This window comes from Cebus imitator, unplaced genomic scaffold, assembly GCF_001604975.1.
Source record: "Cebus imitator isolate Cc_AM_T3 unplaced genomic scaffold, Cebus_imitator-1.0 Scaffold2, whole genome shotgun sequence".
NCBI lineage: Eukaryota > Metazoa > Chordata > Mammalia > Primates > Cebidae > Cebus > Cebus imitator.
The window spans coordinates 15,511,369-15,537,113 of record NW_016107317.1 but is presented as its reverse complement, the minus strand read 5'-3'; the positions used below and the strand labels follow the sequence as shown (position 1 = coordinate 15,537,113).

General features: G+C 37.3%; 1 protein-coding gene across 2 annotated transcripts in view; it reads left to right on the top strand.

Moving 5' to 3' along the window:
• The window catches only part of PDZRN4 (PDZ domain containing ring finger 4), a 397,101-nt gene that overhangs the window by 257,254 nt on the left and 114,102 nt on the right, over window positions 1–25,745 (top strand). The window lies entirely within an intron of this gene.

The window sequence follows — 25,745 nt, the reverse complement described above, 5'->3', positions numbered from 1 at the left end:
CCCTGGGAGTATATGCTCAAGTTCAAATTTCTTATCTAGCAAAATAAAGTTTATTTCTCCCTTCTTCCAGTTTGTCCCAAAGATAACACAGTACTACATTTGTTCTTAGACAAGATTGCTGATGAAAGATCATGCTTGGGATGCCAGTGGCCCGTGGCACAGCAGTAGCCAAGTGCCCACTGACTACTGGCTCCCTCAGATCTCCCCCTGACGTGATTCATTTCACAGTGGGCTAATTACAAAGTGGATTTGCTACACATGAAACAGCCTCCTCAGTTGCAATGTTAATGCACATTTTCATGGTAATGTGATCAGAGGCTCATTAGCCAGTTTCCAAAATGATCCTCTGCATTAATTAAATATAAAAATGACTGCTTTATCACCACAGAGAGGAAAAAGAAGATTAACATTGTTAATTACACCAGGGGCAATACCTTTTGCTTTATTTCTTAGTACAAACTTGCAAGGATAGGCTAAAATAATATTCATTTCCTAGATGAGCTCTCGTTCACTTTGACTCATGAAAACAGTCTCTAGGTGGAACACTTTCCTTTAGTTTGGTTGTTAGAGTTTGAGTTCCTGTATTGTTTTTCTTTGGGTGGTGGAGGAGCAGAGGAGTGGATTCATCAATCTTTTTTTTTTCTCTGAATTGCTAAATTAATACAAAAGTATAATATGGAGAGAGTGGTAAGTGGCATCCTACCTGATTATGCCTAGGTTAAGCTGTTTATATTCTACTAAAAAATCCAGCAGGATTACTGCAGCCAGAAAGGACCACTGTATTTGCTAAGAAGCAGGAGCCTTTGTTATGGATTTAAAAAATGCTTGTCTGTGAGTTTTGCCTTCAAGTGCTTCCTAAATCTTGAGAAAATAGATAAGCCATGCCCTTTATTGCCTCTACCTGCACTCCTCCATATATTTATTTTATTTTCTCCTGAGTTGCAGTACTTATGATCTTTAATAAAGGGGGTGGAAAATGAAGCATTAGCTTCCATTTAACTGGCTTTTTATTAGATAAGCTAAAACCCCAGCTTAAAGGTCTTGCATGTGTTTTCCAAGGGGAGCCCTCCTACAGTTTGTCCCCAGCTTTGCCTTCTATTTTATTGAGTTAATGGAATAGATAAGATATCAAAGGAAACCAGTGATCGGCTCATATAATACACTGCAGCCCCGTGTGGTGCTGCAAACTAGTTTCTATTTTTCTTTGGAGGAAAGGCAGCTCAGAGCACACATGAAAGTGAACATGTTCTTAACCAGGTGTTCAGGAGGGCACATAGCTTCTCCCATAAGAGAGGATACTATTTACAAAAGTGATTTGAGATTGGAAGCCTGAGTATTTCTAGCCGTGTATTAAAATAAACTTGCTGGCACATACACTAACACCTGATTGCCCAAATCATATTTATTTATAGAATTGTAATTCTCAGATCATTTGCCTTTTTGTTTCTTTTGTTATTTATTATTTATGTGCTAAGGCAAAATAAAGTGGACCAGGAGATGTGAAAGTTTAAGATTAGCAGCGATTACTAAATATATGACCAACAGCAAAAATGTTTATGATGTTTATGTCTTTATAATAGAATCATTATGATATTGAACTTTTCCATATTTTCTTTCTAGATTTAGTGACCTGATAATATAGGCCACATGGAATGCAGTTTCAGGTTTATAACTGCAGTAAACAAAACCAAATGTACTTGCTGAGGAGCCTAGTAAAACAATCAGAATGGTGTGCTTAGGTGTGAAATGAGGTCAAGTTTATATTTTGTTCATTTTTTTGCTCCTCTGGAGGAGCTAAGACTTTCAATTGGCACAACAGATGGAATGTCACCTCAAGAAAATTATGTTTAACTGGGGTTGGGCCAATCAGGCTCCAGTATGCACACAGATGCAAGAATCTAGGTTTTGGGGAGACCCAGTAACCTTCACGCCAGGCAGTTTTCATGTGTCTTTACACACCTATTAACTTTTATATGTGCACGGACACAGTTTTCATCTGCAGTGAATTATTTTATTCAAAGTAAGTTATTTATTAACCTCTTATGAATTAATAAGTGGGTAATGGGAACAATGTCCTTCTGTTGACACAGACTGAACTGCCTGATTCTTATTAATTTGATTAAATGGCTACCTGGACCAAGAGAGCTCCGATAGCTTGTTAGGTATTTCTGACCTAATAACAGATTCATTTCTGAGTTAGATTGTATAATAATACTTTAATAACATTTAAGCTTGATTTTTCATGCATAAATCAAATATAACTTTTTGATTGATTATATGATAGTGATTATCGATGGGATATTCGATATTCATTGGTGTTCAATAATGTGTTAAAATTGGGAGCAAATATTTAGAAGACCATACTGTTATCAAAAAGCTGTTTATAGGATTTCATTTAAATCTTATATTGTGATATGCAAGATTCTATTCTTATTCTCTTCCCACATCAGGGTAAAGAAATTAATTTGCCTTCAATCTCAGGAAAACCAGAAGTAGAATAGCACTAGTTCTCAGGCAATGTCACTGCTATGACTGCTGTTCTCTTCTAAGTGGATACTGCAGCAAAGCGGAGAGTCCATTTATTAATTTAAATGGTTTGGCATAGCTAAGAGGTCTCCCCACCACCCACATCTATGAATTAGTAACATAAGCTGAAACAGAACCTGTGTTGGAAGTAACAATTTTGGCTGCAGCTAACAGTGAGCACTTAGAATATTCTAGATACTGTGCTAAGCACTTTTCCCTAAACATCATCTTATTTAATCCTTACAATATACCAAGAAAGAGTTACAGGATCTCTTCCCATAGCTTTCAAATATGCTAAAGTCTGCCCTATTCTACAATGTTTCCTGGATCTCATAGAATCTCCCTTCTCTGGGTGCTGTCCTAGATCTTCAGAAATTTATTTTGTCTGATACCATGTAACCCCAACGCATAATCTCATAACCTTTTCCCCCAAACTTCATCCTTTTCCTGTGTTCCTTAGTGCCATTGAAGGTCTCACCCTCCCTTTTGCTTTCAACAAAACTCAAAACCACTGAATGAAAAGGGCCACTTCTGCCTTCTCCACCCACACAGTGGCTTCCCTGGCTCTTATTTGTGCACATTCCCAGCATCAATTCCTGCCTTCCCACAATCACAACTCTTTTTATTAACTCTCTCTGATACCATGGTAAGAATTTTGTCTCCTAGAATTTGTCATTGTGCTGGTCCACCCTAATGGCTGCTGTTGGAATAATTTTCTAGAAAATGTTTAATGGCTTCCAATTACTATAAAATGAAGTAAACACTTCTTATTCCAGTATTCAAGGCCCTCTTGAGCTGCTCCTAGGTTTCTTTCCAATTTTCTCTCTTACTATTCTTCCCCTAATGCAATTTGCAATTGCTCCAGATTCTATTTTTGCTTTTCTCTTAGGTCGATCTCCCAATTTGGACCCTTATAACTTAGTTCCATTTCTTCAGCCATTGTGGAATACACCTTATATTCATCTCTAGCACTATTTTCTTCTATCACTAGTTATTCAAATGTCTCCTTGTGCAGAGAGATTTCTGCAATTACAGAAAATTTAAAAAATTAATATCTCCCATCTTGGGACTCCTTTTTTATGTTTGTCTGTCTGGTACTATAGTCAATTGCGTATGAGTGAATTATAAGCATCTGGAGGGCAGGCCAGGTGCTTGTTTGTCCTTTCGCCTTCAGTCTCACAGCAGACACACATTAGGGGTCGCCAGGATGCCCTGCTCATCTGTAGCCTCTTTAGAATTAAACTACTTGACAGATATGTTGGCTCACTTCTGTAATCCCAGCACTTTGGGAGGCCAAGGTGGGCAGATCACAAGGTCAGGAGTTCGAGACCAGCCTAGCCAATATGGTGAAACCCCATCTGTACTAAAAATACAAAAATTAGCCAGATGTGGTGACGAGTGCCTATTGTCCCAGTTACTCAGGAGGCTGAGGCAGGAGAATCACTTGAAGCTGGGAAGCAGAGATATTGCAGTGAGCCGAGATTGTGCCACTGCACTCACTCCAACCTGGGTGACAGAGCAAGACTCCATCTCAAAAAAAAAGAGTTAAAGTACCCTATCCACAGCTTCTGGCGAAGGACCATATCATTCTGTCTTCCTCTCTGTTCTATACCTAACAGCTGATTAAACCAGGGAGAAGCACCTTGTGCATAAAGTTGAAGGTCCAATTAGGTTTTTTCAGTCTCAGAAATTTCTATTGGGAAGTAGGACACCAGTAATGGAGCAAGGATACAAAGGAACATTGGTGGGGGAGCTTGGGGGTTTGTGTTCCACCATATCTATGAGGATCTAACCTACCAAGAGAATCAGAGACGTCTAAGAAATGAAGCAGATGGGTCATGAGAAAGCCTAAACAATAAATAGTAGATCCTTAGAATGACTTTATTTTCCCAGTTCCAGTATGTTGCTATGATAAACCTCCATTTTATTGCTAGAATGAAGTGTCTGTTCCCTAAAATCAGAATAACAAGTGAAGATGCACCATAATCATGGCTTGCTTTTGTCAACTACCCAGCACATACCTTAAACTCTAGACATGTGGTTCAGTTCAAAAGCTTTGGGTAAGCTCTGATTGCTTAATATGTGCCAAGTCCTGAACTTTGCCGTGTGATAGTCCTTGCTTTTGAGAAATGCATGGTCTGGTAGCATAAGAGAGGCATAAGCAGAGAATGTTCAATTTAATGTGGTAAATATTAAATCAACAGATATTGACAGACAGCTATAGAAATGCAAAGGTGCTGCTTAGCATGGTGGGTGCTTGGGGAGTGGGGGAGAAGAAGGGAGAATAAACTAAAACGATGAGGGGTTTTTAAAAAGCCCATGGAGGTGGCAAACAGGCAGTACATGTCAATGGATTAGGGACTGGAAACTATACACAATCGGTGTTGCTAAGTGATCAAGTAGGAGGCAGAGTCCATGGATGTGGCCTGAGAGTGCTCAAGACCAGACCCTAAAGAATTTCCCATGTTCCAATTTTTTGTTCATTTTTTTTTTTAAGAGAAAGAGAACTGTGATAAGAGTTCAATTGTGGATTTGGCTACGGTGTGTGCTTGGGGCCAATTGGGATTGATTTGGGGATGGTGCATTACAGCAAGACTACAACAAGGGAAACCAACCAGGAGGCTGCTGAGAAGGCTAAGTTAGTCAAAAGAATGCAAAAGGAGAACAAAAGCGAGGCCTACTAGGAGGTAATTTCAATAGATATCTGGCTTTTGAGACTGGGTTGATGCCATGATGTCATGAAGTTTACAGAGAGAAGAAATAAAAGAAGCTAAGTGTGTTCTGAAAAGGAAGAGGAGATTGTTGATTTCATTTCCAGGAAATCTAAGCAGTGTCCAGGGAGAGTGGAATAGTGAATATTCAAAACTAAAACTTGGCACATAGGTGTCTGTTGGATGACATCACGTAGGCAAATGTGATAAGTCAGAAAAACTAAAAAGTGAGAGGCATAAGCATTGAGAAACAGGCCAATAAGAAGAAAGAAAAAGAGAAGACTGATATTGTTACAGAGTGAGAAGGAAAATGAGCAGAAAGTTGTGGGAGAAGCCAAGACGAGAGAAATGTAAAAACAGAGTGGCCAGTGTAGTCAATTGCATTAGGGTGTATAATAAGAACCACAGTGTCTTTGGATTTGAAAATGTGTTGTGTGCTGCTCAGATCTCTCTTTAGACCAGACTTGCTCCAGCTGCTGGGCATGCTGTCAGCAAAAGCCTTTAACTGTCAGCTCTACTTTAACTGTCTTAGCTACAGAGAGTCCCTTATCCAACATCATGCCCCTTCCTGGGAGGCCCATATCCAATGATGTACTGATGCACGTATATATAGGTCTGGCCGTCTTCTGCCCCCAAGCCTGACTTGAGACACTCTGAGAGGCAATTTGAGCTCCAGAGCTCTCTATAGCTGATATTGGGCCTCACAGTTAATCCTCCTACCCAGCTCTGGTTCTTTCCTGTCCCTTCCACAAAGAGAACACTCCTTAGTAAACATTTGCACACTACAATATAATCACTGTCATCTTGACACTGGCTTACTAGAGAGCCTGACCCAGTGATGATCACAGACCATTTCAGTGCAAAAATGTGGAAAAATAATCCAAAAAGTGGTGGATTCATAGAAGAGATTGACGGCAGTTTCAGGAATTTGAAATATGACAGATTATCAAAAATGAAGTTACTGCTACCATTGGAGTAAAGCTTTTCTTGGCCTGTTTTGTTGAATAAAAAATTACTTAAAATTGTGAATATGAAAAATGAAAGTTATTATTTCCTTTTGTTTAAAAAGTAAGATAAATTGATTTTACCTCTTGAGCTATGATGTTCAGATGATGATGATAATATAGTAATTAAAAAATAAAATATCGACATTTAGCTAGACTGTTCCTTATTCTGGACCTTTGAATAAAATCTTAAATATCAGAGTGGTTTTGATGTGCAAAAGACCTTTTAGAAAAATAAATATTTTAATGATTATAATTAATTCAGGTAGGTTTAATATGTGAAGTGCCCTTTCTTCATAGAAAGATCAAAATATCATATATTTTATAAAAAAACATATAATTTCTTTATATTTTCACTGTTTTATTTAATTGTTCTAGACCTAAGAGAAAGTCAGCCATCTCTGATTGCACATCTTTCTATTTAGATGAAATACTGTAGGAAAACATTTTCACTGTTTCCAGATTATACACAAGGGAGGAATGTCACTAAAAGCTTAGCTACAAAATATGCTTAGATATTTGACTCTTCAACTCACTTGAATTTGCTGGTGAAGTAGGATAATCTCATTAGAAAATTACTTAATTTCAATTTTTGTTACAAATATTTCCAAAACACATGATCTTATTTACATAATTATTTAACCTGCACATTTGTTATTCATTTCCAATCATGTCAGTAACAAATGAACTGCATATCTTTGGCAAACAGTGGTTTCTTTGCAAGTTTCTTAATTACTTAATATTAAGAACAAAGATTAATTGATAGTGCAAAATCCTTCCACAACAGTCAATCACTGTCCAGTGCATTCATTGTATATAAGTAGATTTTCATATATCGAATTTTCACAAGTCATTTAATAGGTATGTAATCAATCTGATTAAATGATTAAGAAAGACACAAGAATTAAATCACTAGGTAGTCAGTCAAAAGAGGTCCCCAGCTTGTGGTTTTATGAAGATTCTATACTCTTGACATGTTTAGAATTCATGGGGAAAAAGTGAACACATTGCCCCAAACAGGACCTGCCTCAATCATTCAGTCTTTTGCAGGCACTGTTTTCTCTCATTATCCATCCTAGGGCATGCACCTTGAGAATTTTAGGTGTTATTCTTAAGAAATATCCTCTTCTTATGACTCATGTGGATTTAGAGTAGCACTGGGTAATAATCATGTCTTCAGGTTTAGAATTATAGATCATTCAAATGCAGCTGTGTTTTTTATATCTAAATGCGACGTTTCCAAAATCGTCAATATAACCTGTCCTTTCCAGCTGTATTCATTTCTTCTTTCTTAATTCTGTCACTTTCAATATGGAATACCAGCCTTAAAAGGGTTATTATGAAGAGTTTATTGTTTCCCTCAACAAAAAGCTTAAAAGATGGCAGCCCCATATTCTCCTGTAATTCGACATATAACACCTAATTGCTAATTTGTGCCGTTCTACAACAAGCTGTAAATCTTGCTTTATGGTTGTTTAGGTCCTGTGAAGCTTTGCTTTTCCCCTCCCTTCTGCTTTATGTAGCTTTATAGAAACACTGTAGGGCTTTACTTATTTATTTATTTATTTATTTAGGAAATTTGTTCTCATCTCAGCGGAAATTAGATTTTTTTTTTTTTTCTGAACTAATCTCTCACTCCCAAGCCTTTTTAGGGTCTGTTTCAGATATCTTTATTAACAACAGCAAAAAAGACTCTCTCAAGAGTGTATGAACAAAGAGAATTTCTAAACTACTTAGTATGGTTTAAAAAATAATAAATCTGCAGATGAAAGACCATTATTGTAATCAGTGACAGTTCATGTTTTTCTATAATTGAATCATGGCAAAATTTGGGTGTTATTTTTTTTTTTTAGGTAAAGCAAAGTTTGGGAAAGAGCATTTCTCACTGAATACCAAAAATAATTACTCTGCACTTGCTTTTGTGCTCAGAACTCTGCTAGATAGTAACACAAGACACAAAAGAAGCATAAAGAAAAAAAAGTTAATCTTCCAGGAATGTATCATGAAGATATTAGAAGAAAATGTGGAAAGATATGACCCTAGTGCAGTGGACATGGCAGAGAAAAGACAGTTCCCCATGAGCAATGGGGCATCTGAAAGACTTAATGGAACAACCAGACAGTGGATATTATTCTGAATGGCCTAGGTTAGGAGCCCAGGGTTACGTTTTTGCTTCAGCATAATCATTGCCTACCATTTAGTCAAAGGTAGTGTGTTTGATGTCCAGGATGTATTGTAAGAGCCAAGTCACAGAAAGATGACTTACAGGACATATTTTGGGGAAATGGACAGCCAGACGAAAGCAGTATATGGGATGACTGTAGTAATTGAGGCTCTTGATCTCCACACAGAAGTGAATGGAGTTAGTGCCGTCATCCCTGCAAGACCCAAGTGCACTGAGGATGCAATCACGTAGAGTCTTAAGTCAATTTTAATCATAGAACATGTACAAATATTATTTGCTTAGTGCTTTAATTAAAAGAGCACAGCCATGCTAACTTGACCTACAATAGGTAGATTTTGCCATTTGCTCAAGTATGCTCTTTATTTCCTGATTGAGTCATGTTTATAATCTTTGAAGTTGACTTTGCCTATGCACTTGTGAGCCCCAGTGTTAAGACAGCATGGAAAGTAATAAGAATGTTTTACTAAGATGGCACATGGGAGTGTTACTGTCTTTGGTGACTGCATACTAAATACCAAGCTCAGCACAGGGAGAAGCACTGTGCATAGAGGAAACAATAGAGACTTTTGAATCAAGCAGTCTTCTCTCTGACTGTGAGTTACTTAACTTCAATGAGCCTCTGTTTAATTGATCAGTCTCAAACTGGAAGTGTTCTGTTGAGGATTAAATGAGATAATATGTTTAAAGGGCATAACACATTACAGGCATGCCAAAAGTGGTCATTTTTATAGTTAGGATATCATTTCAGTCTAATATTGGCCCCTGTGAGATAGGTAATACTGTCCCCATTTTATAGTTGAGAAAACTGAGGCACAAAGTGACCAAGTAACAAATTCATATTGTTAGCCTGCAGGACACCTGGAGTTCACACCAGGATCTGCCTAATGTTAGAGTTCGTGTTCATTTTATTGCAAATACCAAATGTCACATTTCATATTTAGCCACTGAACTTATCCATAAATATTGAATATCTGACACATAGTAGGCACTCAATAAGTATCTCATAAAGAAAAAAAAATAGAAGAAGGTATAGAGGAGAGGAAGGGAAGAAAGAAGTAAATGAATCAACAAAAGATACTTTTTAAATTGTTTTTCCTTGAAAGGGTCTAAAGAAGGTGCCCTTTTTGGCATAGGAAGAGAAGTCCTCACTACTATTTCTTTCTTCACCATTTTAGTACCTTCAGTGAAATTACCTCACCTATGAGAGGTCATCAGTACAGGAAAGTGACTTGTCACTCCCCACTTTTGAGGGCTTGAAAGCCTTTCCCCAACTTTTCCATAAATCCATGTCTGCCATGAAAAGGTTCTCACAATCTGTTGTCTTTCCTCAGTCTCTTCTAACAGCTCAAATTTTAACCAGAGAAAACTATAACTTTCTATTTAAGACACTGTGATTTTCCCCATCTCTTTGTCTTTCATCACAAAGTCATGCCTAGAGTGCCTTTCCTACCTCCCCTCCCCAACTCCTATAATGGTAAAAGCCCTAATTTCTTATGACTCAATCCAAGGTTTGCCATCTGTGAAGCCTTCATTGAGTCCAGGACAGAGAGAGTTCACTCTTCTCAATGATTCTCTTCCATCATGCTTCACAACTTAAAGTATAGTCAGATGCTTCTGTGTGTATATTTAGTCCCGCTGCCCCTATGCCATTCTACCATCCCATGCAGTGTCTGGCCCAGAGCAGGTATTTAATACAAATTGACTCAAAGAATGGGAGTGGAGACATAGTGAAAACCGTATTCACCAAGGAAACATTTTGTTATTGTCCCCAGTATTCACTGAGTTCTGTTTGAAAATAAAATCATTAAAGAAACTGCATATGCTATGTTTTCTTGATATTGAAGATGCTACCTATTTTAAGACACATTTTAATTATAAGTTTCATCATCAAATTTAGGAACAGTTGGGGGAGTGGGATTGACAAACACATGTTAACATGTATGTTGATTGCAAGCTATATCCCAATTTCAGAAACAAAAAGATATTGGAGAGAACTTGCCCCTTAGAACTGAGGAAACAGTCATTGCTTTTTCTCCAAAAACAAAACCTTCCTTCACCCCAAGGCTCTTCCTTCACCCCAACTGAGCTCCTCTTCCTGGCCCTCTTATCCCAGACCAAGCATTTCCTTACCTCAGTTTATGCAGACCCAGCATATTAGGATCTTATCTTAAGATCTCCTGTCATGACAGAAAATGATAGAATTTTTATTATTCAACTGTCAAACCAACTAACACACTAAGCTGTTCTTTCCTTCCAGAATCCTCCCATTTTTCTTCATCTGAATAAGTTGTAGTACTCTTCATGTGGTTCAGGCATTGTCTTGTCCAGGAAATCTTCCTAGAGTCCTTGGACTTGTGCAGGTCCTTTATTTTGTCTTTCCAAGGTACCCAGTGCATATCTCTGTGATAATATGTACCAAATGCTATTGTTTTCTCAGTTTACTTGCAAATTCACTAATCTCCAAATCTCTAGGTTTCAAAGACCCTATCTTCAATCTCTGCATCCTCAGACTCTAACTCAGTACCTCTACAGATGTTTCTCAAGTAAAGGGACATGACCAAATACTAAATGAATCCTGTCTCCAGAGTCAGATGATGAAGGTGATACACAGGATAATAAGATGGGATCCCTGCCCTCAAGGGGGTTACTATCCAGCAAACTTTAGTAATGGATGTGCATGCAAATAACTATGGTGCAAAGAGCAATATTAGTTCTGTGTGTGTGGGAGAAAGAGGGAGGAACAAAATGTCATGAGATGTCATAGTGATGATAATTGTTTGTAGCATAGATGAAAATTAAAGTAAGGCATCTAAAATAGGACATATCTGTGTACAATTAAATGGGTCAATTATTGATGGTAATTGTTATGTGTCTCCTTTTGCTACCTTCTATGCTGTAAAGTTGAATTCACTATTTTGTGTAAAATATAGCTTAATATATATGTTTTTATTTTACATGATATTTATCTATCATTAAAATAGTGAAGTATGGCTAAATTGTCAAATTATTTATTTTATATACATTCCTCTTTAGTATAAAAAGAGCTTAAGATGATAATTACAATATATACTGGAAATTGCCTAAATTTTATCTGATGATGATGCCTTTGGGTTTCATAATTATTATATTGCTAAAATGATAATTTCTTCAAATGCAAATATCCAAATTAAAATCATATAAAAACAAAGAGTAGCCTAAGAAAACCATGAGAATCTTCTTTTTTTTTTTTTAGATGGAGTCTAGCTCTGTCACCCAGGCTGGAGTGCAGTGGTGCGATCTCGGCTCACCACAACCTCCGCCTCCTGGATTCATGTGATTCTCTTGCCTTAACCTCTGAAGTAGCTGGGATTACAGGAGCCCCCACCACACTCAACTAATTTTTGTATTTTCAGTAGAGACAGCATTTCACTGTGTTTGCTAGGCTGGTCTCAAACTCCTGACCTCATGATCTGCCCACCTCGGCCTCCCAAAATGCTGGGATTACAACTGTGAGCCAACACATCTGGCCTCGTTCTTAAAACTTTAATCTTTAAATAAAACCTAACCAAATTTAATAATATACTAAACATATATTGTCTAATAACTCAAAACCATATTTCTTTTTCTTGTATTATTTGTTGTTACTTTTACATCTAGGATATTGTTTGAGACATGAAAAATATATGAGAGTAAAGATATTCTCCCCTCACATACCCAATATCATTTAAGCTTTTCAAGAAACTAACTCAGTGGCCCACAGATAACTTTAGATAGAAAACTCAGAGATAGTGGAAGTTAAGTTACTGCTTTAAAAAAAGTTCATTGTTACCAAGATTAATTTTCCATTCCACAAAAATTAACTTTAAACTATGATCAAAATGCTAAACGTATTTCCTATGTCAGACTAGAATCTTATTCAGATACTGGGAAATCTGAGGAAGGAGGGAGGGAGGAAAGATATCTTTACTATCTTGCTTATGTTGACCATTTTAAGAGCTATATATAAAAGTGATGTCTCTCCCTGAAAATAAATTTACTCAAACTTGAAGAATTCATTGAGACCAAGTGCAGTGGCTCATAATCCCAGCACTTTTGGGAGGCTGGAGCAGGAGGATAACTTAAGGCCAGGAGTTTGAGACTAGCCTGGCCCACATAGCAAAATCATCCCTACTGAAAATAAAAATAAAAGAAATTAGCCGAACATGGTGGTGCTGAAATATATATATATAACGTAAAAATTTCACATCCAAGGAAATATTATATTGAATGGAAGACTGTTATGGTCTGACTTTCTCTCAATTCTATTAACTATATTAAAGAGAAAGTTAGACCATAACAGACTTCCATTTAATATAATAATATTTCCTTGGATGTGCAATTTAGACTAAAAAAAACTTAGAAAATATCTCCTTCTGAATTGGCATAGACTAAATAGCTTAATTTAATCTTTTCCATTTCTACCTCTGAATAAGATGTCACCAATAAATACTAGTAACCTCATCAAAGGTACAAATATTACCAATTTATTTGTATGATGGGATATACATAGTAGGTTATTAACAGGTATTAAGTAGAGCCTGTGATGGTACATTTTTGTTCAGGTTTATGGGCTCCATTTGGATACTATTACAAAAAAAGTTGGTGAAAGTAAGTTAAATACAATTTTACAAAGAAGTTGCCTTACAGATCTTTTATAGTGTCATTCCAGTCTCTTAAAAGCAAAGTAAGTAGGTCTTAAATTTCAGGAAGATGACATTATGGTTTCATAACTGATCAGTGACAAAAATAAAACCAACCCAACAAACAAAGAGTGACAAAAGCATTTAGAGTAAATGGTGTATGTAACTAAGATCATCTCACTGATGAAATGATCTTCTCTGATGGACTGCTGTTTTCTGGCTGAGTAAATGGACACCTTGTCTGAGCCGACGAACGTGATCACCAGGTCCCCTCTGGCATCCTGGAGTACAACTGCTAACAATATTATCAACACGCTAATGACTGCTCCGGGTGCTTTCCTCCTTTCCTCTTCTTCCTCGCACCAAAGGTACCTGGTTCTCATCTTCCGCTACAAAACCAGAAAATCATTTTAAACCCGACCCTTCACTTTGAAGTTTGCTTTGGCAGCTTTGAAGTATTTGCAGCTTTCTGGCCAGCATTATCTGTGTTTCATAGATCACAGAAAATTCTGAAAGAGGGAAAAGCACTTACTAATTTGAGATGTAGCATCTTCTGTTGATATGTTTCATATAGGGTTGGTTTTATTTTTTTTATATCCTGTAATAAGTCATTACTTTTAGAAGGCGAATAAGAGACACACACACACACACACACACAAAAAAAGTGCCTAACTGGGCCTCAGGGAACTATCTATTTACATATTACTAATAATATTACAGTAGTCAGAGGCAGGAACCAAGAGGTGGTCATATGATGCCTAATATTATCTTTAGTTCTCCAAATAAGAAGGCATCATGCCTAGCAAATGGTACCCCAGATCCTGAATATGTTGCTACATTTTAATTAGTTACTGGGTTACTTGGGTATATAGAGACCCACAGAATCAAACTCTTTACTTAAACTATTAAATGCAATATATTTTCAATTTTTTAAGAAGCTAAATAGAAAACATCTTGTCTGTGTAAGTCCTAACTAAGTAAGAGTATATAACTAATTGTCAACCTGAATGTCTATAGTTGTTAATATTTCATTTAGTCTAGCATTTCATTTATCTCAATTTGCTGCAAAGAAAAAGATATTTTAATTGTGTATACTGTCTTAGGTTAAGTGGCCCCAGAAACAGGCTCTGAGACAGAGATTTGCATGTGAGAAGCCTGGAGAGTTGTCTCAGGAACAACACCTGGGAGGGAATGAAGGTAGTAGGACTGGGCAGAGGAAAATGTAGAATTGTGATGCAATCTTAACAGAGCCCTCTGCTGATCTGAAGGCAGAGAGAGCTCTGAAGCTGGAATGGCCCATCAGAGTTTCCCAGAGCCAGGCAAAAAAGCCATGCTGTTATCCCTGGAGGAGTGAGCATAGCTTTGAATAAAACAATACCTTTGACCGAATTCAGTTTCCAGAGTAAGAAGCTGCAGCAGACAGTGTGCCCCACCCCTGGGGGAACGAGTGCCTCGATCCTGAAGATGGGATCTGTCTTCAGCATCCACTGTGTACACCAATTCATCTTGTAACATGTGGACATAATTTCTAAGTCATAATAAAATTTTCCTTCCTAAGTAATTTTAATCACTTATGAGACAAGGTCAGGCTCCTTAAGGTTACTTTGTGCTTCTCCTCTTTATCCACTTTGTTACTTGTTTAAATCATTTTCTGGAATTAAGAGTGTCATTGGAACATATTTTGAAAATGTGACTTTGAAAGTCTGACCTGTGGACATGTGATGAATTGTGTCTGGAGATTGATTTTGCTGAGTGCTAATACCAAATCATGTAGCAACATAGTTTCACCTACTAAATATTGCCCAGACCATACTGTTGAACTCTGTTCTTCCACGGTCACCTCATCAGGATGTTTTCTGTCCTGTGACTAGTGGCTTCAAATGTACTCATCCATCTTCTTGTCCATTACATTTGATGTAACTGATGTTCTGTACCCATTAAAATTGATGGGAAAGAACAAAGAAAAGAAAAATGTGCCCTTCAACTGATTATTTCTCTGAAAGAATAAAGGAGAATTCTCCAGTACCAACAAGAGATTTAGAGTAGGGGGTTTCCCTTCATTTATTAAGTGCTTTAATTAGCAGGTTTACTAAACAGAGTTTCCCGTTCACAAGGGCGCATTATTCAGCCCACTGTAAAATTTAATCTCTTTCTGAAATATTTGATCTTTATTAGATGAATTTACTAGCTGTAACATTGTTTAAAGTTGTTTTGGTGAATTCTCAGTACCACAACTAATTAAATCAGATACCTTAGTGTCAGGCTCTTACCCTTCTGATGAGCTATCATAATGGTTCATTTTATGCTCTGTGATAGCCAATAATTAAATTGACCATTATTGTAAGCTGAAGCCAAAACCAAAGTGATTTTGGAAGGCTAAATCTTCCTAGGTTTTGCTTGGATCTATTGAATGTTATTTTTGTGTTCAACAAATTGCAGAACAGCAAGATATCTTTGCGATACTCACAAAACATTTGTTTAATGACATTACTGAATGTGTTGGGGGAAAAATAAAACCTGCCCACCCGCAGCTCTCAGGCTTTGGTCTCAACACCTCTTTTCTCCTGAGGTTCCTGTGTTTGAGTTAGAGGAAACAGAGGGAACTTGTTTCTTAGGAGACATGATAGACTCACATTTTTAAAAGATGTATTTTTTTCTTTTCTTACAAAATACAAAATGAAATAAATGTGGCGAAATAATAAATATATAATATGAGACTAGTTACTTTGGTCTGAATTCCCTTAGGGGAGATTGAATGCATAGGGATCCATGGGGTAATTTGAGTGGTATAGATAGTATGGTCCCTTGAGGGAGACAGGAAAGTCAGAAACATTCTTCCGGTGTGACTCTGGTCACAAGGATGGCAGGAGCTATTCTAGGACTTTGACCATAGGAATATATCTGTGAACAGCTGTCAAGTTGGCTGTGGCCTAGCTGGTCCACATTTTCAGCAATATCAATGATCATGTGCTATACAAATACTTGACCAACTGTGGGGTAAATGGAACTAAGGAGACAAGAGTCAGATGCTTTTCCTTATGTAAAAAATGATCTGAACCAGCACTCTCCAATAGAAATATCTGTGATAACGGACATATTCTATATCTGCTCCATCACGTACAATAGCTGCTAGCCACAGATGACTGTTGAGCAGTTGAAATACGGCTGGAGTAACTGAGGAGCTGAACTTCTGCATTTGTCCATTTTAGCTAATTTAAATTTCAGTCACCACATGTGGCTAGGCTATTGTATTGGACAGTGTAGGGTCTAGAAATTGTTAAGGAATTATATGCAGTTCTATAGAAATGATGTCTTAAAACCTTGAAGTCTGCAGTTCAATTTACATTCTATCCTAGCATTTAAAAAATCTCTCTATGGATTTTTTAAGGGGAGGAATTTTGTTTAAATATGTAGTGCTTTTGTTAAGAAGTGAAATGAAATACAAATTGCAAAAGCAAGTATAAAACATGAACCCCATGGAATAGCCTACAAAGAGGAGGCTTAGAAACTAGAATATTAAAAGAACTCCCTTAGATAGCAGCATTTAGTAAATAATCTTGGCACTAAAATCTCATGAAAAAGATAGCCTTATCATTTTATATTTACAAATTTTGACAGCCTGAAATCTAGGTCATTGTATTAGCAGTGGGAATAAAGAATGAATTAATTTAATTCAGATACAAAGAGTAGCACTTCTAGAACTCAAAAAAATTATCATCAACTGGGGCATTCTGAGAAAATCAGTTCCTTTCAACTATAGCAGCAAAAAAAAAATAATAAAATAGCAATATTAATAACAATTTAATTGGAGTAGCATCTTGTACTAAACCTGCTTTCAAACTCTTCCCCAATCTTAGGATTCTGTACCATTAATCATGTACATTAATCTGAGAAGTCCTTATGAAATGCTGTTTCTTCAAACCCCTTACTGCATTTTGGCTCCAATAATATTTCCTATTATGTCAATATTTCATAAATATTCAGTATTCACCCTAAGATGTGTGTACTTCAGTCTCACCATTCAAAATTAAACCCATCTTGTTTGAATGGAAATTTGTTCTTTCCCAGTAGGGATATTACAGGCCAATCACTCACTGTAAATCTTAATTAGGGAACCATTGTCTACTCAAGTGTGTCCCTCACTCTGTCTCCTTGACCACCACATGTCCAAGTTGCCAAATTCTAATGTTCTTCCTCTTCAATATTTCTTTCACCTATATTTCTTTCAGCCTTACCTCTCCTTTCCTTTACCACCAACCTTCTGGATTTATTATACGCACATTATTCTCTCAACCCCTAATCTATCTCTTTGCTTCTAGTGTCTAAGCTTCAAGCCATTGTCCACCCTGCTGCCAGTACATTGTTCTTCCAGCTTCTTTGACAGATTCCCCAGTGGCTGCAGGACAAACTCGAGTTATCCTAGTTACACCTCAATCAGGGAACACTGCATTCTGATAGCTTCCAACAGCCACCTCAGTTGGAACCAATTTCTCTCCTGCTTAGGTTAGTTGACTGTATTTCTCCACAGGATGACTCAAAAATTTAAAAGAAATGAATGGTTGTTTATTCTTTTAGAAATTGCAAATGTTTTTCACTGCCCTACCTCATGTTTAAGTTTTCCAGAAATCCAGGGACCCAAATAGGGCAGGCAAGAAAGATGTCTTCCCATTTTGTAAAGGAGAGAACCAGCTGAATTAGGCAAGAGAATAACCCAAGAGGACACAGCCAGGAAGTACCTGGCTGGTCCTTTCTATATTAATACAATTAGTGTTTCAATAAAAATGATATCCCCAGTGCCTAGAATAGTGCTTGACATAAAACAAGTGTTAGGGGAATAAATATTGATTTAGTGAATGAACAAAAGAATGAATGCAGACATGTTGCAGAGGGTCTTATAAATATCATGACTGCTGTTTGAACTGGCTTAACCACAGGATGAGTGGTCACCCAATCACGTGAGAAGGCTAAATGGCATGGTCACATGCTGGTGCAGGTAAATCTGAAGGAAAGAACTAGTAAGTTAATGCAGAAATGAGGAGATTCTGCAATAGAGCACAACAATGGAACCCAAGGTTAAAATAGGAGATGGTTCTTAAAAGTATTAGCTACATTTTTCTGAAATGCCTTTTGCTGTCAGGTGCTTTGTAAAGTGGGATAGGAATGCAATGAACAATCCAAACTAAATTTTTCACAGAGGAAAATTTCCTTGTATTTTAAAGACAATTTTTCTCTGATTTTCTTGCAAATACTAAAGCATTTAAATGTTTTCAAGCTTCACAACAAACTTTAAAGCCATGAAGCAATGAGTAATCTCTTTCTCTTCCTTTTTTTTTTTAAGCTATAATAGAATAAAATGAGGGATTATTTTGCCCATTTGAGTCATGTGTTTATACCTACAATTTCTAGGGAACCAAGATCTTCTCCATCAATGCTTACTTTCTTTGTACCAATGTCAGAAACCTGGCCTTTGTTTTTAATTAAAGTAATTTGATTTGTAAGTTTAAAATGTAGCTATTATAAGTAATTGAAAGCATTAGTAACCTTTTGGCGATAGGAGTAGTAAATTAACCAGGAGTTGATAGTGACCATTCAATTAAATTCAACACATATTTACTGAGTATATTCTAGGTGCAAGGCATTGCAGTAGCAAGGTGGGGTTCTGGAGGTATGTAAGACAGGACCTTGACCCTCTATGGGCTTTATATCTTTCGGGTAAATCATTGCATAGTGAGATAAAACAAAACTGATGAGAAGAGAGGGGAAAAGGGAGGGGGAATTGGACTAAGGAGGCCACCAGAATACTTCATGAAGAACGTGCAATTCAAACTATTACTTGACAGATAACAGTGCGGCATTCTGGCTGTAAAGATGGTAAAAGCAGAGTCCAAATCTGGGAAATCTAGAAAGCACAAGTCTGAGGAGAGTGACCTTTTTTTCTTTTACTTTTCTTTCTTTTTTTTTTTTTTTTTTTGAGACAGAGTTTCACCCTTGTTGCCCAAGTTAGACTGCAATGGCGCGATCTCAGCTCACTGCAACCTCTGCCTCTGGGTTCAAGTGATTCTCCTGTCTCAGCCTCCCGAGTAGCTGGGATTATAGGCAAGAGCCACCATGCCCAGCTAATTTTGTATTTTTAGTAGAGACAAGGTTTCACCATGTTGGCCAGGCTGGTCTTGAACTCCTGACCTCAGGTGATCTGCCCACCTTGGCCTGCGAAAGTGCTGGGATTACAGACGTGAGCCACCATGCCCAGCCAAGAGTGACTTTTATATGTAATTAGAAACCTTCAAATCATTTCTGAGAAAGAAGTGACAATATCAGAGCTATGCTTGGCTGTCATAAGAGAAGGTTACTGTTAGCAAGGTAGGGCAGAAAATTTTCACACTGGTTTTTAGGAGTATAGCCATTTTTTCGCCAGATGAAGTAAGGAGCTTTGCCTGGCTAAGTCCTGGGAGTTGAGGAGATGGACTGAGTGCTGTATGCCCCACAGTGGCCCTGGAGGCTCCTACAGGTGAGACTGATAAGGGTGGTAGGTAAGAGAGACTAAGAGGTCAGTAGAAAACCCCAATCTCTGGGCAAGAGTAGTGAGAATAGGGGCAGGGAGCTGGCTCAGAAGGCATGGCTATGAAGGGAAGCCAGGCCACAGCAGCACAGTTTGGTGGCTGATTTCCCTGAGTTCCATGAGAGGGTTAGGGAGAGAAAGAAGTCACAGAAGTTTCTGATGTTTCAGATGGGAGCAGCTGGGGACAGGACATTGGCACTGAGATAGGAAACACAGAAGAAGAGCGCGTATTTGGGAGTAGATGAGGAATTGGTTTGGTATCAGAGTTCAAAGGATTTGTAGAATAGTAGAAGAATGGGTGTCAGAAATTCAGACAAATACTGTAGGCTTTATCCTGTGGTTTAGATGTGATAAATAGCTGTCCAAAATCATGTCAGCACATTCCAAGTTGATGGGAAGTTTATTTATCTGTATTTATTACTTTTTTTTCTTTAGTATATCCCGTAGGTTTGTTCAACTGACCTTTTACATCAACATTTCAAAACAACTTAAGGAAGTGCTAGAAGAGTTTGAGACCTGGCATATGATGCAAGCTGATGTCACAGATTTTAATATGTGTTTTCATGGGCAAGTTAAAAATGTGCAGCTTAAAGAGTAGTTGAAACTCCATATGCCTCTTTTGGCCAACACAGTAATGCAGCTTGCAGAAATATAAATGAACATTCAGAAATTGGAAGCCTGCCTTTGTCTAAAATCTGGGCCATATTTAAGCCTTCTTACCCACTGCAACCTTTCAATTAGCCATTACCAGACTTAGCCATAGCAGCATTTGCTGCTGCTTGATTCTTTGTCCTGTCTATAGCTGAATTAGATTCCATAGCTAAATAAATACAATGTTTTAAATAGGCTTTATAAACAGACTTATATACCCCAAGATTCTGTTATTTCAGGAAGCTGTGATGAACAACAGGCTCTAAATTGTGAATGCTTATTAGACACTATAAGTCATTTTGCCTTGCAATAAACATCAATTAACTGTAGTTCACATGTCACAATGCATGGAACAGATTGATTTTTGAAGACAGCATAGCCCTGCATCATGTACATTCAGGGGTAGAAGGAAAAAAAATACCCATTAAATTAACATTACTTTAAGAAAAATGAAAACTTCTAGAACAATTACAGCTTTACTGTTTTGACTGAAGGAGAAAAAATGACCTTTGTTTCAGAAGATGTGACTTGCACAATACTATTCTGCATGAAATTGAGAAATTGCCAATGTTCCCAACCTGACGGATAGTGTGTGTGGGATCTTAGTTTTGTTTCATTAAGCTCCCCTGAATGAGTGGTAAATTTTCCCTATTTATACATTTTCTCTTAGGGGATCATAAACATGGCCTGCCTAGCACATGTTTTACTGTTACCTTTTTATTTGTATATTAGTTGCACCTTTAACAAGAGATTATTCCTGTATTGAATAAATATCCTAGTTAGGTAGGTTTTAGGAATAGGCAAAATTATACAATTGCTACTTTTTATAATATTGCACATTAGATGCACAGTGATTAAAACTTCTAATTTTTCAATGAATGAAAATAAACATATTTAACTAGGTTCAAACTTTCTAGTCCATGATTATTTTTTTTTAGGATTTTTTAAATTATACTTTAGGTTCTGGGGTACATGTGCAGATCATACAGGATTGTTGCATAGGTACATACATGACAATGTGGTTTGCTGCCTCCATCCCCCCCTCACGTATATCTGGCCTTTCTCTACATTTTATCCCTCCCCAACCTCCCCATTCCCTGCTGTCCCTCCTCTAGCCCCCACCCAACAGACCCCAGTGTGTGATGCTCCCCTCCCTGTGTCCATGTGTTCTCATTGTTCAATACCCACCTATGAGTGAGAACATGTGGTGTTTGATTTTCTGTTTTTGTTTCAGTTTGCTGAGAATGATGGTTTCCAGATTCATTCATGTCCCTACAAAGGACACGAACTCATTGTTTTTTATGGTTGCATAGTATTCCATGGTGTATACGTACCACATTTTCCTTGTCCAGTCTATCATCGATGGGCGTTTGGGTTGGTTCCAATTCTTTGCTAAACAGTGCCACAATGAACATACGTGTGCATGTGTCTTTATGATAGAACAATTTATAATCCTTTGGGTATATACCCAGTAATGGGATTGCTGGGTCAAATGGAATTTCTATTTTTAGGTCCTCGAGGAATCGCCACACTGTCTTCCACAATGGTTGAACTAATTTACACTCCCACCAACAGTGTAAGAGTGTTCCTATTTCTCCACATCCTCTCCAGCATCTATTGTCTCTAGGTTTTTTAATGATTGCCATCTAGTACATAATTTTTAACATGCTGGAAATGAGGTTTAATAGAGAAGCATTTCCTTAACAAAACTTTCTTTTAGTGTTCAACTTGAATAAAGTGATTCTGGAAACAAATGAATTGTTTCCAGGTGAATTCAGCTGGATTTTATTTTGAGAAAATCTTAAGACCAGATACCTGTACCAATCTTCTTAGAGCCTTCTTAAAGGCAGGAGGATGGACAAATAACTGGCTTAGTCTCCTTCCAATTGTGTCAATATATTTTTGAAATAAATGTGTCCTAAAAGTTGTGAAGTATTTTGCAAACAATATGTTACTAATAGTTTTATAAAAGTACTCAGTGTTCACAAACCATATATATGTAGATGTAAATATAGGAGGAGGAGGAAAGAGGTCCAATAATCCCCATTGTTGCTCAATTTTGCTATACTTTCTTGAGTGGGAAAGAAAAGGGTAGAGTTATGTCTTGCTGTAAAATGCACATATAACTCTAGATGAATAAGTTAATGGGGGATGTGTCTGTCATGATTAGGACATTTTCATGTTGCTAGTCTAAGGGACAGCGAAGTGGATACCAAAAGTTCACTGGAGTTTCAAATTGTTTCATCTGATCCCTGTATATACATGGGGTCTTTTCTACTGCTATTGCTGTCCTCACACACAGGTTTAGCTTTTCTTCTACACTGGGTGATGTTCCCCAGAGTTTCCCTGTGTAAAAAGGAGGTCAGTTTCCCTGGGCTTTGGCCTTTAGAGAGAATTGAGTCATTTGGTGAGTACTGCAGGGAGTCCATGTGATTCTACTAACCACACAAATGACAAGCACAAAAGCAACAGTATAAAACAACCATTGTGCTGTGTGAGTATTACTTTCCTTTTTTTCTTGTTTTAAACTTCTATTTTAAATTTCAGATGTACAGGTGCAGGCTTGTTACATAGGTAGACATGCATCATGGGGGTTTGTCATACAGATTATTTCATCACTCAGGTATTAAGCTTAGTACTCATTGGTTATTTATCCTGATCCTCTCCATCCTCGCGTTCTCCAGGATGTGTTTTTCTCCTCTATGTGTCCATTTGTTTTCATCATTACATGTGATATTTGGTTTTCTGTTCCTGTGTTAGTTTGCTAAGGATAACAGCCTCCAGAATTGCTTTCACAGAGAGAGTAAGCAAGAAGGCTCCCAACAACCACAACTCCATGTGTTATTCCCTAGGGATAGCTTACTCCTCCAGTGTTTCTTTGATATTCATGTGTATTAAGCAGATTTACCCAAATACAAATGTTAAAATTTTGGGATCAAGATTGATATAATCCTTCCCTTATTTCTTTATGTTTAGAAATCCCATCTCACCTTTAGACCCAATTGAAATTCCATCTACTTTATGATGTCCTCTCAGATCCCTAAATAGAATAAATGGATTCATCTCCAAAAATCCATAATGCTGTCTGAAGCTCTCTTATTGAACTTTCAGCAAATGCTTTGTATTTTAATTGAGTGCATGCCCGCCTTTCTCCTCTAGAACAAGAACCACCTCTCATATTTGCTTCACTCTCTTACCCAACTCCCAACACCCCTAGAAGAATGCTTGCACATAGTAGATGTTCAGGAACATGTGACTTATGTTCATATTTGTAATTAACCTCACATTGTGCTCTCAAGGGTTAGACTTTGATAAGACCTCTGATTACATTCTGTCTCATATTATTATGTGATATTTATCTCTTCTGCCAACTGGTAGTTCAGCTTGCCTTCTAAACTTGATTTTGATCTTTTCATTATTAAACACAAGAAAATTAACTAACATTTTAAAAAGTCCTTGAGGAAAATGTCCACTTCATATATGATTTTGTATTTCACAGAGTTGCTTAACATAGTGCTTTTACAAAATAGATATGCAGTGTTCGTGGAATGAAATTGTTAAGTCAGGAATACCTATAAAATTCAGATGGAGTCACTCAAGTGCTGAGCATGCATTTCTTATGTATATTTCTCATAGAAAGTTAATGTACCAGGAAGCCTTCATTAAGTTTTCATTATGCTTTAACTCTAAAAAGGTATTGACATGGCTTAAAAGTCATTGATCATTAGTCACAAGATGCTGCTAATCTCTCTACCTGAGTAAAACAAATGAAGCTATCCAGGTAAAAAATTGCTCACCACTTAGTCTTTCCTTCAGAATAGTTCCTAGGCTATGTTTAAGGATATGCAGAGATATCCTTAGGAAGACCTAGGAAGTGTCTCCTGCCTGGATTCCAAAATCTTTCCTAGCCAACCTCTGAGAAAAAGGCAGAGAATATCCGTTAATGTCAGATTTTGGAAAATCAAGTTTAAAAAATGTGAATTTTAGATGAGGGGGAGACTCCTTTGCTATAGAGAGAATATATTATAAAAATATCGATGAACACAATTATATATCAGTAAATCTGTGAATTTTTTCAGAAAATAATCTTATAAAAAACACAAGAATTATGATCATTCAGCAATGATATTAGCAAGAACAATTGGCCAGATGCAAAACGATTTGGGATGTGTAAAAGGAATTGGAGTCTGTCCACTGTCAAACTCTGGGTGCATCTCAGCTTCCTCAAGGATCAGGTGGAGGGATGGAATACATGACCCCTGAGATCACGTCTGTCTGTTATAGGTACAACCTTGCCACCCTACTACTACCAGAAATGTATTTTTAAAGAATATCAAACTGTAGCATTTTCTTTCTCAGAAATCTTCAGTAGCTTCCAATTGTCTATAAAATCACCAATCAGTTGTGATTAACAAGTATTTTAAGACTTCAGTGCTTTGATCAAACCTACCTGTCTCAAGCCATATTTTCCTGTGCTCTGAAATATACAAATGCCAAAATTGACAAATGACTGATTCGTACATTTCTTTTGAAGTTGGCCCATTCTGTGGTTTCTGCTAGAAACATTTTCTCCGTTTCAGAGATGCCCACTCAGCCCCAAAGCTTTTCCTGACTTCCTCGACTAACTTCCTTTAAATCTGTAGTACTCCTAATTTACATGTCTCGGAATTAGTTCTTCATACCCTGGATTATTTAGAGTCATTCAGGTTCTGAGGGTTTCATCCTTAGGTTATACTCTTCTTGGAACAAGAGAAGGAACCCTAAGACTCTTTTTTCCCTCTATAGTATCTAGTAGAATGTCTTACTGATTGGGGATATAAAATAATATAATCTTTAAAATCTTTAAATAAACAAATGAGAACTCACAGCACCCTCACAAGGCATAGTGCACAGCAAAGCACCATGAAACAGATTACAGGGTAATTACCACATCTACATTTAGCATGAAACTCTCTTAATAATTCACATAGAAGGATGCACTATGATACATTTAAGCCTAAACAGAAATTGTAGGTTACTCATCCACACTTCGTATGTAAGTAAATTTTTGTTTTCTATTCTTGTTGAATTTATCATCAGAAAACAACTGGAACTTAGATACAGCCTCTGATAAAATGGAGGGCAGTACATGTTCCCTTCAGTAGTTAAAGATCTAGTCTCAGTGAGATATGGATTAGCCATTTCCATCTAACAGAAGGCTCCAATCTGAGCAAACATATGGGTGATTCTGGGAGCCAGATTACCCCTGGAGGAGGTACAACAGCTCTGGGGCACACAGGATGACCAGAACCCTCATGGCTTCCACCTGTGTCTATTGTGAAGGTTGGATTTGCATTTCCAAGCATGCCATGAGAAAAGAATTCATTTTCTTCCAGAAGTGGCTGCTTTGTTATCTACACTCCATAACACCAGCCATGTTCAACCAGAATAGTCAAGCAATCATATGCCAGC